The 14,323-nt window shown below is 45.1% G+C and overlaps 1 long non-coding RNA gene across 20 annotated transcripts in view; it reads left to right on the plus strand.

The window, feature by feature from the left end:
- Nucleotides 1-13,310, plus strand: part of LOC102549342 (uncharacterized) — a 136,634-nt gene extending 123,324 nt beyond the window's left edge. For 8 of the 20 annotated variants that reach the window (XR_015649977.1, XR_015649960.1, XR_015649935.1 and 5 more), the window contains 3 exons: nt 5,625-5,806; nt 7,994-8,221; nt 11,646-12,049. This is a non-coding gene — a long non-coding RNA (uncharacterized LOC102549342). Of the gene's footprint in view, nt 1-4,213; nt 4,486-5,624; nt 5,931-7,993; nt 8,250-11,645; nt 12,050-13,260 lie in introns of those variants that run through there. The other 12 variants (XR_015649953.1, XR_015649947.1, XR_015650025.1 and 9 more) reach the window with 6 other exon arrangements.
- Nucleotides 13,311-14,323: the final 1,013 nt, after the last annotated feature.

Here is a 14,323-nt window from a genome sequence, read left to right on the forward strand (position 1 = left end):
GAAAGAAGTTGAGGTCGATATCAGAAGATGGAAAGATCTCTCATGCTCATGGATCGACAGGATTCACACACTGAAAATGGCCGTCTTACCAAAAGCAATCTCCAGATTCAATGCAATTCCCATCAAAATTCCAACAGAAGCCTTTACAAACCTTGAAAGAGCAATTCTCAACTTCATATGGAAAAAAAAAAAAAACAAAAACAAAAAGCAAAAAAAAACACCGAGTCTAGCTAAAACAATCCTGAAAAATAAACTTCTGGAGAAATCACCATCCCTGATCTCAAGCTGTATGTACTACAGAGTAATAGTAACCCCATGGTATTGGTATAGAGACAGGTTGGTAAATAGAATCAAACTGATAACCCTTAAAGAAACCCACACACCTACAGACACTTGATTTTTGAAAAAGAAGTCATACATTGGGGCGGTGTGTGTGTGTGTGGGGGGGGTATCTTCAACAAATCGTGCTAGTCTAACTGAATGTTTGCAAGTAGAAGAATACAAATAGATCAATATTTATCTCTTGTTGTGGATTTGGATTAGTGCTTCCATTATGGGTTCCCAAAATTGCACAGAATTCCGCACATGAGACATGTCCCGGGCTGGTTCTGATTGGTAAATGAAGTTGCCAGCGACCAATGGCGGGAAGACAGAGGCGGGGCTTTAGAATTTGTGGGCAAGAGGACCAAGGAAGAAGCTGATTCATTCAAGAATCTAGAGCATTGGGGCGGGTAGCAAGAACTTGGCACCGCTGCCACTGGGGAGAGTCATGTAAGGGGAGGTAGTGATACTAAGGTCTAGTTCCATAAATGGTTTTTGATTGGTTAATAAAGAAGACCGGGAGCCAGTTGCTGAGCGGAAGGTACAGGTGAGACTTCTGGGTCTCAAGAGGAAAAAGAGATGCAGGGAAGAGAAGGGCTTTTTTTCTGCCATGCTTGGGAACGAGAAGAAGACGGCAATCACGTAAGATCTCGGGACAGCCAGGGCCTGTGGCTCCGCTGCGGGAGGGTTGTCAGAGATGTTTGGCGGAGGCTGATTGGAACAGACCACTGAGTTTGTGGCAGAAGGAGAGAAGGAGATGGTGTTTTGGTAAGGGCGCACATTTCCAGGCAGGAGGTATCTGCGCCCAGCAAGTGTACCATGAAAGGCAAGCTGTAAAGTGACAAGCTGAGTGTGTGTCCTTTACCGGCAGATTCAAAGGTCTCGGGTGGGGCTGGCAACACGACCTCTCCCCGGAGCAAGGGTCTCGGGAGTGGGATGGTGGAGCGGAAAACCCCAGGAGCAAGGTGGGTAGAGACAGAGGCCCGGTTGGGGCTGACCGCCACCGGTGCCAGGAACCAAGCGGGGCAAAGGTGGGTAAGAAAGAAAAACTGGGTCAGTGCTGGCGGCACCCATCCAGCTAAGCCCGGTGGAACAAAAGGGAAGCAGGAGTGGGCTGGTAGTGCAGCAGCTCCCAGGCAAAGGTGGAAGCTGGCTTTTCAAACTACACACAGCAGAGTAGAGCGGTTTAATCCACTACAGCAACAATCACCCTGCACAAAACTCAAGTCTAAGTGGATCCCAGACTTCAACCTCAAACTGGAAACACTGAATCTGATAGGAAAGAAAGTGGGGAGTGTCTTGATCGCATTGGAACAGAAGACCACTTCCTGGACAGAACACCAATGACTCGGGCATTAAGATCATCAATCAATAAACCAGACCTCGTGAAAGTGTAAAACTTCTGTAAGGCAAAGGACAATTCCACCAAGAGGATATTAGTTCCATAGATTGATGCACGGAACTTGGGAGCACTGACTTTCCCAAACCAAACACTATCAGATCTAAAGCCACAGACTGACCCAGCACAATGACAATGGGTGACATCAACACCCAATTCTCACCAGCAGACAAGTGTAGAAGTTTGGTCCCGGTTCTTCCTCCCAGCCCTGTGCTCCCAGAAATAAGAGTCAGACTCAAAATATATTTACAGATACCTTGGCCACATAGCTGGGTTCTAGCTGACTCTATCAAAACTAAAGATAACCGATTGGTTTTAACCTACATTCTGCCACGTGCCACCTGTGCCCAGATGCCACGTGTCTGTCTCGTGTCATCTTTCGGGGCACATCTCTGTTGCCTGGTTTTATCCCAGAATTCTTTCTGCCTCCTGGATTTCCCACTTTCTACTCTACCTGGATGCAGAGGTGTGTCCTGGAAAGAAGATCATCCTACGGTGGGTTTCAGAGAGAGACTTCCCAGCATCCTGTGCTGGCTGAGTGTGGCTTGAGTCTGATGGTTCAGGGATATCTCTAGTCACTTTCTCACTGTTTCCCCTGTGGTCACCTCATCTTCTTCATGAGTTATGAGCGTAACAGAGTGGGTTCCTCAAAAGCATGAGGAGGAGCCACTAAGTCCAAGCAAGTTCCTGGGAGGGAGAGCCAGATCTACTGGGACAAGAATGGAAACCAGTCTGCAAAGTAACTTAATGCTTCAGGGAAAGGTTTCTGAGTAGTCATTGTATGTTCCAATGTCACCCCCTGGTGTTTATTGGGAGAACTGCAGCTCATGTCTGGGCGGTAGCGGAGATGTGACTGGGCTCCAGCTGCTGTGGGCTAACCTGATTCCTGAGCACAGTGGGCTCTAACCTCCAGGCTTCAGGACCATCATTCTTTGCCCTGTGACTCCCGGATCTCCTGACTCCATTCAGTATACCATAGGTTCAGACACACTTTGAGATCTGTCCGAGGAACTCCCAGTTGAGTTGGGAGTGCCATGCTTTCAGAGGACGGTAACAGTGGAAGGACAGTCCTGAGACAGGTGTCCTAAAACATAAGACAGAAGCCACCAGCATGGGGGGTGCTCGCACTTGCTCAATCCATCTCTTGGCTCTAAATCCTTGGATCTCTTTGCATGCATGTGTGGGTGTGCATGTGTGGGCACACAAACACACACACACACACACACAGAGAGAGAGAGAGAGAGAGAGAGAGAGAGAGAGAGAACACAAAAAAGGTTTTGAAAGAAAAGAGGGGGGATAGTTGGGTGTGGTGACACATACCCATAATCCCAATACCTGGCAAGCGGGAGCAAGAGGATCACCACAAATTCAAGGCCAACAGGGTCTATATGTTGAGTTCTAAAGCCTTACCGACACAGATGCAGGTGCTTACAGGCAATAATCAGACCGAGCACGGGGGCTCTATGGAGGAGTTAGGAGAAGGACTGAAGGAGCTGGAGGGGTTTGCAACCCCATAGGAAGAACAACAATATCAACCAACCAGATCCCCCATCACCAGAGCTCCCAGGGACTAAACCACCAACCAAAGAATACACATGGAGGGAGCCATGGCCCCAGCTGCACGTGTAGCAGAGGAACCTTATCTAACATCAATGAGAGGGGAGGCCCTTGGTCCCGTGAAGGTTTGATTCCCCAGTGTAGGGGAATGCTAGGGCGGTGAGGCAGAAGTGGGTGGGTAGGGGAGCACCCTCAGAGAAGCAGGGGGAAGGGAAATGGTATCAGGAATTTGTGAAGGGGAAACCTGGAAAGGGGATAACATTTGAAATGTAAATAAATAAAATATCCAACAAAAAGGGAGAAAAGAAAGATATATAACAAAACCTTGTCTCAAAAGCCAAAGGTTGGGGGAAGAGGTCTAGGAACATGCCTTAGCTGGGCTAGCCTAGCGTGCATGAAGCCCTGAGTTCAGTCTCCAACATATGATCAGGCTGGCTGTTGAAGTGGAAGCTTGTGGTTTCTTTGAAAAGTCAGTTATGTCAAAGAACGTTTCGCTGAAGCAGACACAGATGAAAGGCTGATTTGCTAAGGCAGACTCACGAAGGCACATTTTGCTGAGCAAGCATGTGAGAGGACTCGTGGTGAAGGATTCTTTGCTAACAACAACGCACACATGTTGGTCCACCTTACATGCATGTTGAGCTCCATTTGTTGTGACTCCGTAGAGAGAAATGCACCAAAAAAACTTCTGGTAATGTTAGGTGGCTGCTTACAACTTCTGTAGACTCAGGCCAATTGGCAGAGTGATGTCAGCTGATACAGGCTCAATTGGAGTTTGGCAAAGACAGACCCACGTGCTGATGAGAGACATGTGCTGAGGCAAGACCCGTGAAGGACACGTGTTTGGAGGGAGTATAAATAGGACTCAATGGACGGTGAGAGGGGCTCACTTGCATCGCTAGCTTTGCAACACTTCGTGATCTCTGCTTTGCCAAGAGAGGCCCAGCCGAGAACTTCTCCTGGTGTCCATGAGGGTCCTGATTCCTCCTGCTGACTCGTGCATGCGGAGACTGAGGCCTGGCTGTCCCTGTTATGTGGTGCCACAGCTGCTGATTGTGTCTGCTGTCCCTGATCTACCGAACTGGAATGCTGGTGTATTCATGAAGGATTTGCTAGTGGATCAAACTGCCCCTGCTGGCCTGCGAACTGAACTGCTGATTTCCTGACAACGCAGATGGGATTTGCTCCAAAGAACCATTCCTAAACAGGTCCACTTCCCCCGTATTATCAAAACCTTCCTTTCCCACTACCTCTGGTGGGTGGTGGACTGGACGGGAGGTTAAAGCATTTAAGAACCATCATTAAAAGTAGGCATTGAAATTAAAGCTACAGGGCGTGGTGATGTATGCCTTTAACCCCAATACTTGAGAAATGAAGACAGGAGAATCAGGAGTTCAATAACATTTGTAGCCACTAGCCTAGGCTACATGAGACCCTGCCTCAAACCAAACCAAACCCAAACCACAAGGCGCCGGGGCGTAGTTTCACTAGATGAACAAGGCTCGATCTAGGCCCAGGCTAGGAATACAGCTCCGTGGTCAGTGCACTTGCATGGCATGCACGAGGCTCAAGGTCCTATCACTAACATCAACACATTACTAATAGGAGTATATTAGATGTCTCAAAATGTCATGAAAAACATCATGTTAACAGTAAAGGTTTAATTAAAAAAAAAAAAACTTCTATTACCTGGCAACAAGCCAAGGAAGTTATAAAAAGAAAGTCCCACTTGTTCTTTGTATAACCAAACTCCATTACCCTTTAAGGGTAAAGAGATTAAATCTAGCAAATGAATATGCTTCATTATGCAGAATTTGGAAAACTAAGGTTTCTATACGGTTCCATTGATTCATACTCAGGCTTTCAACAAGGCAACTGCGTTGAGTTCTGAAAAGGCTGATTCTGTAATTACAAATGTACTGGAAATAATGGCTATTATGTGGATACCTATAGAAATTAAGATTGGCAATGCCCCTGCATATGTCTCTAGTAAGATGAAGCAATTCTTTGCATATTATAATATAAAGTATATCACAGGTATACCACACAATCCTACAGACAAGCAGTTGTAAAAAGATCTAATCGTACCTTAAAAGAAGTATTTTTTTTAAAAAGAAGGAATAGTAAAGACCCCTCAGGAAGAGACTAAATAGTGCTCTGTTAATTTTACAGTTTCTGAATGATAATGGGAAAGGAACAACAGAGGTTGAGAGGCATTTGGTTATTAAAGCCAAAACCAAAACCAACCTGTGGGATTAAATCAGACTATATAACATAAGAATGTGTTAACGTCAGAAGTCAGTGAATATTTTGCATTGGAAATGCAGACTTGTTTATATTTTCACAGGAAACAGAAAGCTGTGGATCTCATCAAAACAGACAAACTCAGAGTTGAGCAGGGGAGGTTTCTGAGAACCTTGGCCACTGACCCAAAAAGAGGGAAGAAGAGAGCCTGACCAGCTACTGCCTTCCCTGCCAGACGGAGAAGCCTGGACAAGAAGTGTTCAGCACCTGACCACTGACAGGCCGGTGAGCAGGACTTTGGTCTCCTGCAATACAGAGCCACCCACAGGGCAGAGCAACAACGGCCCGTGAGCAGGACTTCAAGACAGACTTTGCCAAATAGTGCCCAAGTCAGAACGGCAAGCCAAAGGTTAATGGAGGTTGAGACGGAAATTAAGAGGCTTCAGTGAGGGGGCTGGGGATTTAGCTCAGTGGTAGAGCGCTTACCTAGGAAGGGCAAGGCCCTGGGTTCGGTCCCCAGCTCCGAAAAAAAGAACCAAAAAAAAAAAAAAAAAAAAAAAAAAGAGGCTTCAGTGAGGAACCCCAAAACATAAGATGTTAGAAGATGACAGTTCAGGAGTAAAAAAGGTTCAGGAAGCAGTACCCAAATAGTGGGAAGAAGAAACATTCCTGTTAGGTATCTCAGTTGTGAATGTGGTCCTGAGAATCAACAGAAAGATCACACCAGACCCCCGAGAACCCTGTCAAAGGCATTGGAAAGAATTGAGAAGCAGCTTCAGAACTGCATAATTAGTAGCTAAAACAAATGGGGGTGGGCAATATAAACTATGTTATGTATCAGCCCTTTGAATAATCTTGTGCTCTTCAGTGACAGCTGGCTCTTGGGCTTCTTAGGGGTGGGGAGGAGAGTTGTTGGAGAGAGGAGGGGGAGGAGGGGGAGGAGGGGGAGGAGGGGGAAGAGGAGGAAGAAGAAGAAGAAGAGGAGGAGGAGGAGGAGGAGGAGGAGGAGGAGGAGGAGGAGGAGAGAGAGAGAGAGAAAAGTAGGATTGGGGAGTAGGCAAAAGGGGTCCAGGATACAGGAGAGACAGAGAGAACGACAGTTGAGAGAAGCTGAGCTGAGCCAGAGAAGATATTGTTAGGACACAGATAAAAGACACCAAGAACCCACAAAGTAACGGGTAAGAATATAAAGAAAAAATCAGAAACAAAAGGCAACATTTTAAAAAGCTACAAAGTAGTATTGAGAGAGCTAAGAAGATACATGCAGGCTTCCTGGGGTAGAAACAAAGAGGCCAAAGGCACAAGGCTTCAGAGTTTCCATCTATCTTAGTTAGAAATTGGAAAGATACAATTGAAAGAAACAAGGCTTGGAGGCCAGTAGACAACAGGGTATCCAGCCCTGGCCAGGGTTGCAGACGGAGCTGAGCAGCAGCGATGAGAAGTGATCTAGTTCTGTGGAGTGAGAAGTCTTGGGCCACACCACCATCCCAGTTTATGGTGTTGGGAACAAGCTAAGGAACTTGGCCTAAGTACTGCCATTTTGTTTTCAAACTCCATTTGAATCATAGGGTGAAATTAGGTTCTAGTTCCCAGGCCCTAGGGGATCTGGAGACTCCACATTCTTCAGATCTACCGTCTGCTTTTTTTGACTATAACACTTCTTTCTCTTGAGCTGGTTCCACTCCCTGGTCAATTTCTTCATTTCCTTGTGCTAATGGACCTAGCAAGCCTGAATGAGACCAAGTATGGGTGATATACAATGCATAATTTCTGTTTCCAATTGTCTGCTCGGCTGTATAAATTATGTTGATTCTGGATTATCAGGAACAGATTCAGCAGTTTCTATATGCAAAGCAACTCCTTCTGCATATTGAGTCAGTGGCTGGGCTGGAGACATGGCTCAGAGGTTAAGAGCACTGACTGCTCTTCCAGAGGTCCTAAGTTCAAATCCCAGCAACCACATGGTGGCTCACAACCATCTGTAATGGGATCTGATACCCTCTTCTGGTGTGTCTGAAGACAGCAACAGTGTATAAATAAGTAAATAAATAAATAAATCTTAAAGAAAAGGGAAAAAAGAAAAGAGAAGAGATGGAAATTATATTAAGAGGTTCAGGAAAATCTAATAAAACCATAAGAGTTGCATACAACTCTGATTTTTTTGAACTGAAATATATGGGCTTTGAATTACTTTGCATTTTTTTCTTTTCTTTTTTTGGAGCTGGGGACCAAACCCAGGGCCTTGTGCTTGCTAGGCAAGCGCTCTACCACTGAGCTAAATCCACAACCCCTAAATTGCATTTTTTTTCCTGACTTATAACCAGCCATTCCCAATTAATCTGCATCAGTATAAAATGTAGGCACTTCAGGACTTGGTATTCCTTTTACAATACATGAGATAATCAAATTAGTTCTTTTATTATCTGACTCTTAGGATATTTACTGTTACTGTCTCCTGTTATTCCCACCCAGGAAGCATTGTGAACCCCAAAAAAACACCCAGGAGCCAATTCCAATGCAATCACACTAGGATCTTTATCCAAGCTCGAGTGTGGGCCTCACGACCATCTCTGATACATCAGGACAGGAGGATGAAGCCCTGAGCCCTCAGAGGGACACGGTTTTATGGGAAACGGCGAGCAAGCGAGGGGGTTTCCAGCCTGACAGGCATCTAATTGAATGACTATTGTAAGCCAACAGGTGGGTGCCATGAACAAACGGTTTGAAAGTACATCTGGGGGCTGGAGAGATGGCTCAGCGGTTAAGATCACTGACTGCTCTTCCAAAGGTCCTGAGTTCAAGTCCCAGCAACACATGGTGGTTCACAGCCATCTGTAATGAGATCTGATGCCCTGAAGACAGCAACAGTGGACTCATATACATAAAATAAATAAATCTTTTTTTAAAAAAAAGAAAGAAAGATAGTACATCTGGAACTATCAGACTAATGCTGATTGGCTGTTGTTAGGAAGTAGCCAGGGAGTAACTCTGGGGTATGGGCCAGGGACAAGCTATGTGATCCTTCTTGGAACTTGGGTACAGCTTGGATTCAGCTGCAGGTCAAGTTCTCAGGCCCCTTTTTCTTTTAAAATGGAGGCCGGTCCCAAGATGGAGTAGGTTTGGCCTCTCAGTCCCAAATAGTTGCTATGAGCTCTTTGCCAGTCTTCATTGATTACCCATAATAAAGTAATCTCAGTACTATTATAAGGACCTATGATTTCTGCTGATTCTATTTCTGACAACTGATGTCATCTTTTTCTTCCTTTTATAATTAAATCAAAAACTGTGATTCCTGGTTGTCAAACTTGGCTACATCTGGAATGAACTACAATCCAGAAATAGAGGGTGCATCTACTATCCAGATCTTGAGTCTGGAAGACACAGGCTTCTGGATGTTGACTTAGGATGACATGCATTTCTTTTTTTTTTTTTTTCTTTTTTCTTTTCTTTTCTTTTTTTTTTTTTTCTTTTTTCTTTTCTTTTCTTTTTTTTTTTTTTTTTTGGATCTAGATCTTGAGGTAGAGTGGCAATGAAAAGCTTAGGCCCAGGCAAAGTAGTACACACCTTTAATCCCAGGAGACTGAGACAAGCAGATCTCTGAGTTCAAGGCCAGCCTGGAAGAGAGCAAGTTCCAAATAAAAGCTTGGTGGTACACGCCTTTATCTAGACCATACCTTCTGCTGGAGGGCTACATAAGGACGATGGAAAAGAGTTCCTTCTTTGTCTGTTTGCACTTACTTGCCAGCACATCTGTTGGAACCTACTTCTTCAGGAGTACAGTTTATACAGAAGGCCAGTTATTCCAATGGTGTGCCACATCCAAATAGCTAGCCTCGTGGGACTGAGCAACTACTAATCTCTTGGACTTCCCATTCACAGCTGCCCATTGTTGGGTTAGTTGGACTGCAGACTTTAAGTCTTCCAATGAATTCCATACCTTTTCTATATGTCTCTAATTTTTTACTTTGTGTGTGAAGAAGATTCATTCTAAATACTATCTTCCCTTTGCATTATGAGCCTAATAGGAGAATGAGTCAAAGACAAAATAACCAAAACAATCCAGCTTGGGATAGGTCTTGTAGTCTCCATAGGATCTTGTAGTCTTTTTTTTCACTAAAGTAACTTTCTCTACTTCCTTTGTTGGCTGTCTTGTACTGTCTAAGTCTGAATCTCCTTGTAATGTTTGAAACAAATTACTTAATTCTTGAGTAGTTAATCCAATGGTGGGCCATACCCAATTAATACCTCCCATTAATCTTTGAAAACCAGTAGGTTTGCAACCGATCTCTTCTGATCTGCATCGTCTGTGGATGATTTGTTGTTGCTGCTGGCTTATTTTATAACCTAGATAGTAAGAAGAATTTCCTCTCTGTACTTTTTTTTTTCAGAAGCAATCTGCAGACTCCAACAAGGCAAAATTCTTTTTGTTTCATCAGATATTTTCTGTAAAGCATCTGCCTCCAAATCAGCCAACAAAATATCACCCATGTAATGGTAAATAATGGAGCGAGGAAACTGCCTATGAATTTTTTGTAGTGGTCATTGTACAGAATATTGACATAAAGTTGGACTATTTAACATTCCCTGTGGAAGATCTTTCCACTGACATGTTTTTTTCATGTTGAACATTTTTATATGTAGGCACTGTAAAGACAGTGTTTTCCTTATCCTGCTCTTTCGAGGCGATAGAAAAAAAGCAGTATTTGAAATCAACAACCATCATAGGTCATGCCTTAGGTAATAAAGAAGGTAAAGGAATTCCAGGCTATCACTGACCCATTGGTTGGATTACTCTATCCACGACTCTCAAATCTGTTAGCATTCTCCATTTCCCCAATTTCTTTTTTATAACAAATACACAGGAATTACATGGGCTAGTAGACCCATGTTGAGCCTCCAGCTGCTCTTGTGACAACTGGTCGAGTTGCCTGTAATTTTTCTTTGGTTAAGGGCCACTAATCTACCCACACAGGTTTGTCAGTCAACCATTTTAGGGGTGGGGCCATTGATATCATTTCAGCAGTGCCCCCTCCCTTTATAATTTGGAAACTCAGTCCCTGCGTGTTCCTATTTTTGGACAACCTGCACAATCTGGGGTTGTTCTGGGTGACATTTTTCTATGCCTTCCACTGAAGCAACTCCCATTTCACCTCTTTTTATGGGGATTGTCTCTGGTATTGAGGGAATATTAATCTGAGTTCCCTGCTAACTTGATAGATCTCATCCTCATGAATTTATGGCTATGTCAGTCACATGAGGCCCTAATTTTTCTATTTGACCTTCTGGTCCTACACATTTAGGCCATCACACATTTTGTTTTGTCTAAGATAACTGTCCAATTCCTAGAAACTGGGTAATAAACTTCTGCACCAACAGATGCTAACTGGATTGAAATGGGGCCCTAGACACAGGGAGCAGACAAATTGCCAACCACAGGCTTCCCCCTGAGTGGGCTTCCTCCTGAGGGAGCTTCCTCCCAAAGGCTTCCTTCCTTCTGAGAGGGCTGAGTTCCCTCTTCCTCTCACTCCTCCCTTTACACTTCATCGCTCATTATCCCCAGTCCTAGGTTCTTACCCTGTGTTTTAAATGCTTCTCTTCACCCTATACACATACAAAGTTCCACAGAAGCTCTCCCAAGGGCTTTCACCCTACAACAGCCTCATTTGTTCCTGATACATCTGTAAAGACCTTTTAGATGCTGTGGAGAACCTCTGGCTAAACCAGACCTCCATCCCTTTCACCTCAGGCTGGATGCAAATATTTACATTAGCCCTCTGTTTTCCTTTCCCCATCCTTTGGTGCTCTAGCTCCCTGCTGCGTCTGCCAGCCCCCTTTGGTGCTCTAGCTCCCTGCTGCTCCTGCCAGCTCCCTTTGGTGCTCTAGCTCCCTGCTGTACCTGCCTGCTCCCTTTGGTGCTCTAGCTGCCTGCTGCGCATGCCAGCTCCCTTTGGTACAGTGCCCCTGCTGGTGGAACCAGGCACCCAGGCTGAGCCAGCTCTGCACTCACTTCCTCTCCCTGGCTCTCTCCACCTCTCCTGCCTCCACTCCCCCCACCCCAACCCACCCAGGAAACATCTCCGTTTTACTCTGAAGTCAAATCATCTGCTCAATGGTTATTTTTCAGAAAATCTCTCCAGATAGACAGCGCAGCAATCCCATGAATGATACATCACAGCCATCAAGTCAAAACTCTCCTGCTAAGGGACCAGCGTACCCCTTCTTCAATGGACTCAGATGTACTGCCCTCTGACAATGACCCTCCTCATCAGGAAACAGATAAGAAAAAATTGACACCCCTGCCCCGCATTTTTTATACCGCCTTAGAGTTTGGAATGATAGTTTCATGCTAAAATACTGTATTTCCCTTGTGGCCATGCTAGGCACCCCAAACAGGGAGGGTACTGCTGCAGTGTCCTCCCAAGGCCACTGCTCCAGCCTGACTTTATCACCTGATCCAAAGCTGCCAGCCTCCAAGCAATCACTCATGTCCCCAGCGCCCGTTACCTTCCAATCACCTTCCTATGAATTGGTACTTCATAAAAAAGGACTGCAGACTTCATAAGAAATTAGATTCTGCATGCGCACACATTTTATTTCCTACTTTATGTTTTCCACATTCACCCATGCTCTAGGCTGATCAGATCTTCCTGCTACAGATTCCAATTCTCAAGTCTTGAGGCAGTAGAAAGAGTTATCCACATAGTGTGGACCTGAGAGGAGTCTACTGATCGCTGAACTTTTCATGAGTTCCTGAAGATCAGTGTTTCGGTCTGTTTCAGTTGGCCATCCCCATGTACAGCGTGAAGAGTCACATTTCCTCTGATGCCCCATCAGTCCCTACAAAATCGAGCTCTACCTCAGCTGCAGCATTGTCCTCTGGGCTTTTATTATTGCTTATACCATCAGTGTATCTACTGTGTGCGAGCACGTGTGTGTGTGTGTGTGTGTGTGTAGAGAGAGAGACAGAGAGAGACAGAGAGACAGAGACAGAGAGAGACAGACAGAGACAGACACACACACACACACACACACACACAGGGGTAGGGGAGGACAGAAAGAGCATTATTATGTAGTATGAAACCATATGTAGAGGTCATGAGGCTTGCAGGAGTCTGTTCTCTCATTCCACTACATGGGTCCCAGAGGCTAAACTCAAGGTCATCAGGTTGGCAACTTTACCTGCTGAACCATCTTGGTAGGGTAGCAGCTTGTTTGAAAGGAGGAAATTTGCATAGAAAGGATTTGCCTCCTTTGTGAACTCAGACATCTATACAAACATCCTCACTCCCAGCCAGAATATGCTTTGGTAAACAACTATGAAAATGTCATTGAACCTATCCAAAAATGTACAAATATCTCTTCTGAAAAAAATTACCTCTCCCAACCCACTGCCTCACTATCCCTGCTTGGTGGAATGTCTACTTTGCAAACTGAGAACTGAACAAAAGTCACATTCCCTGGGTTGGAACTGTGACTCATCATAGAGTCCTTGCCTAGAATCCCTCAGTGAGGGGCTGTCAATGTGAATCAAAGTAGAGAGAAAGACAAAGGGCATAAGTAAAGCTATGGTACACTTGATACACATCTGCTCCCGCCAACTTTATGTTTTCAAAGATTTGAAATTGTGGAGCTGGAGAGATGGCTCAGTGGTTAAGAACACTGGCTGCTCGGGGCTGAGGATTTAGCTCAGTGGTAGAGCGCTTACCTAGGAAGCGCAAGGCCCTGGGTTCGGTCCTCAGCTCCGGAAAAAAAAAAAGAACCAAAAAAAAAAAAAAAAAAAAAAAAAGAACACTGGCTGCTCTTGCAGAGGACTTAGTGTGATTTCTAGTACACACATGGCAGCTCACAATTGTCTGCAACTCCCATTCCAGGAGATTCAACACCCTTTCCTGGTACATTTCCATACAGGCGGTGAAATGCCCAGGCACATTACAATAAAAATAAATAAAAGTTTAAAATAAGATATAAATACTGTGGTATAATTTTAAGCATTCTGACAGTCACGTTTTCAAATGCTGAAAGTGATAAACGGTTCTGGAGATGTAGCTCAGTAGCAGAGTTTTTACCCAGCACATTCAAAACCTTGGGTTCTATCCCAAGTACCCCTTCCACAAATGTTGGTGGTTGGGGCATGGGGCACACACCTATAGTCTCAGCAGTGGAGATGGAGGCTGGAGTATCAGGAGTTCAAGGCCATCCTCAGCTATCTAGCAAGGTGGAAGCTAGATACATACATACATAAGATCCTGTCTCAGAAAACAAAACAAAACAAAAATATTAAGCAAAAACACGTGAAGTTCAGCTGATGTCCCAATAAAAGTAAAATAAAGAAAATGTGATTAATGTTTGCAATGGGCTATTTGACTTGAAAAAGTCAGACCAAGTATGTAACTCTGTTCTGTCTCTCCAGCAGTGTGTCTGTCACCCCAGCAATGTGTCTGTCACCCCAGCAATGTGTCCGTCACCCCAGCAGTGTGTCTGTCACCCCAGCAGTGTGTCTGTCACCCCAGATTCTGTCACCCCAGCAGTGTGTCCGTCACCCCAGCAGTGTGTCTGTCACCCCAGACTCTGTCACCCCAGCAGTGTGTCCGTCACCCCAGCAGTGTGTCTGTCACCCCAGACTCTGTCACCCCAGCAGTGTGTCCGTCACCCCAGCAGTGTGTCTGTCACCCCAGACTCTGTCACCCCAGCAGTGTGTCCATCACCCCTGCAGTGTGTCTGTCACCCCAGCAATGTGTCTGTCACCCCAGCAGTGTGTCCATCACCCCAGCAGTGTGTCCGTCACCCCAGCAGTGTGTCTGT

Source organism: Rattus norvegicus, chromosome 1 (assembly GCF_021556685.1).
Source record: "Rattus norvegicus strain SHRSP/BbbUtx chromosome 1, alternate assembly SHRSP_T2T, whole genome shotgun sequence".
NCBI classification, from domain to species: domain Eukaryota; kingdom Metazoa; phylum Chordata; class Mammalia; order Rodentia; family Muridae; genus Rattus; species Rattus norvegicus.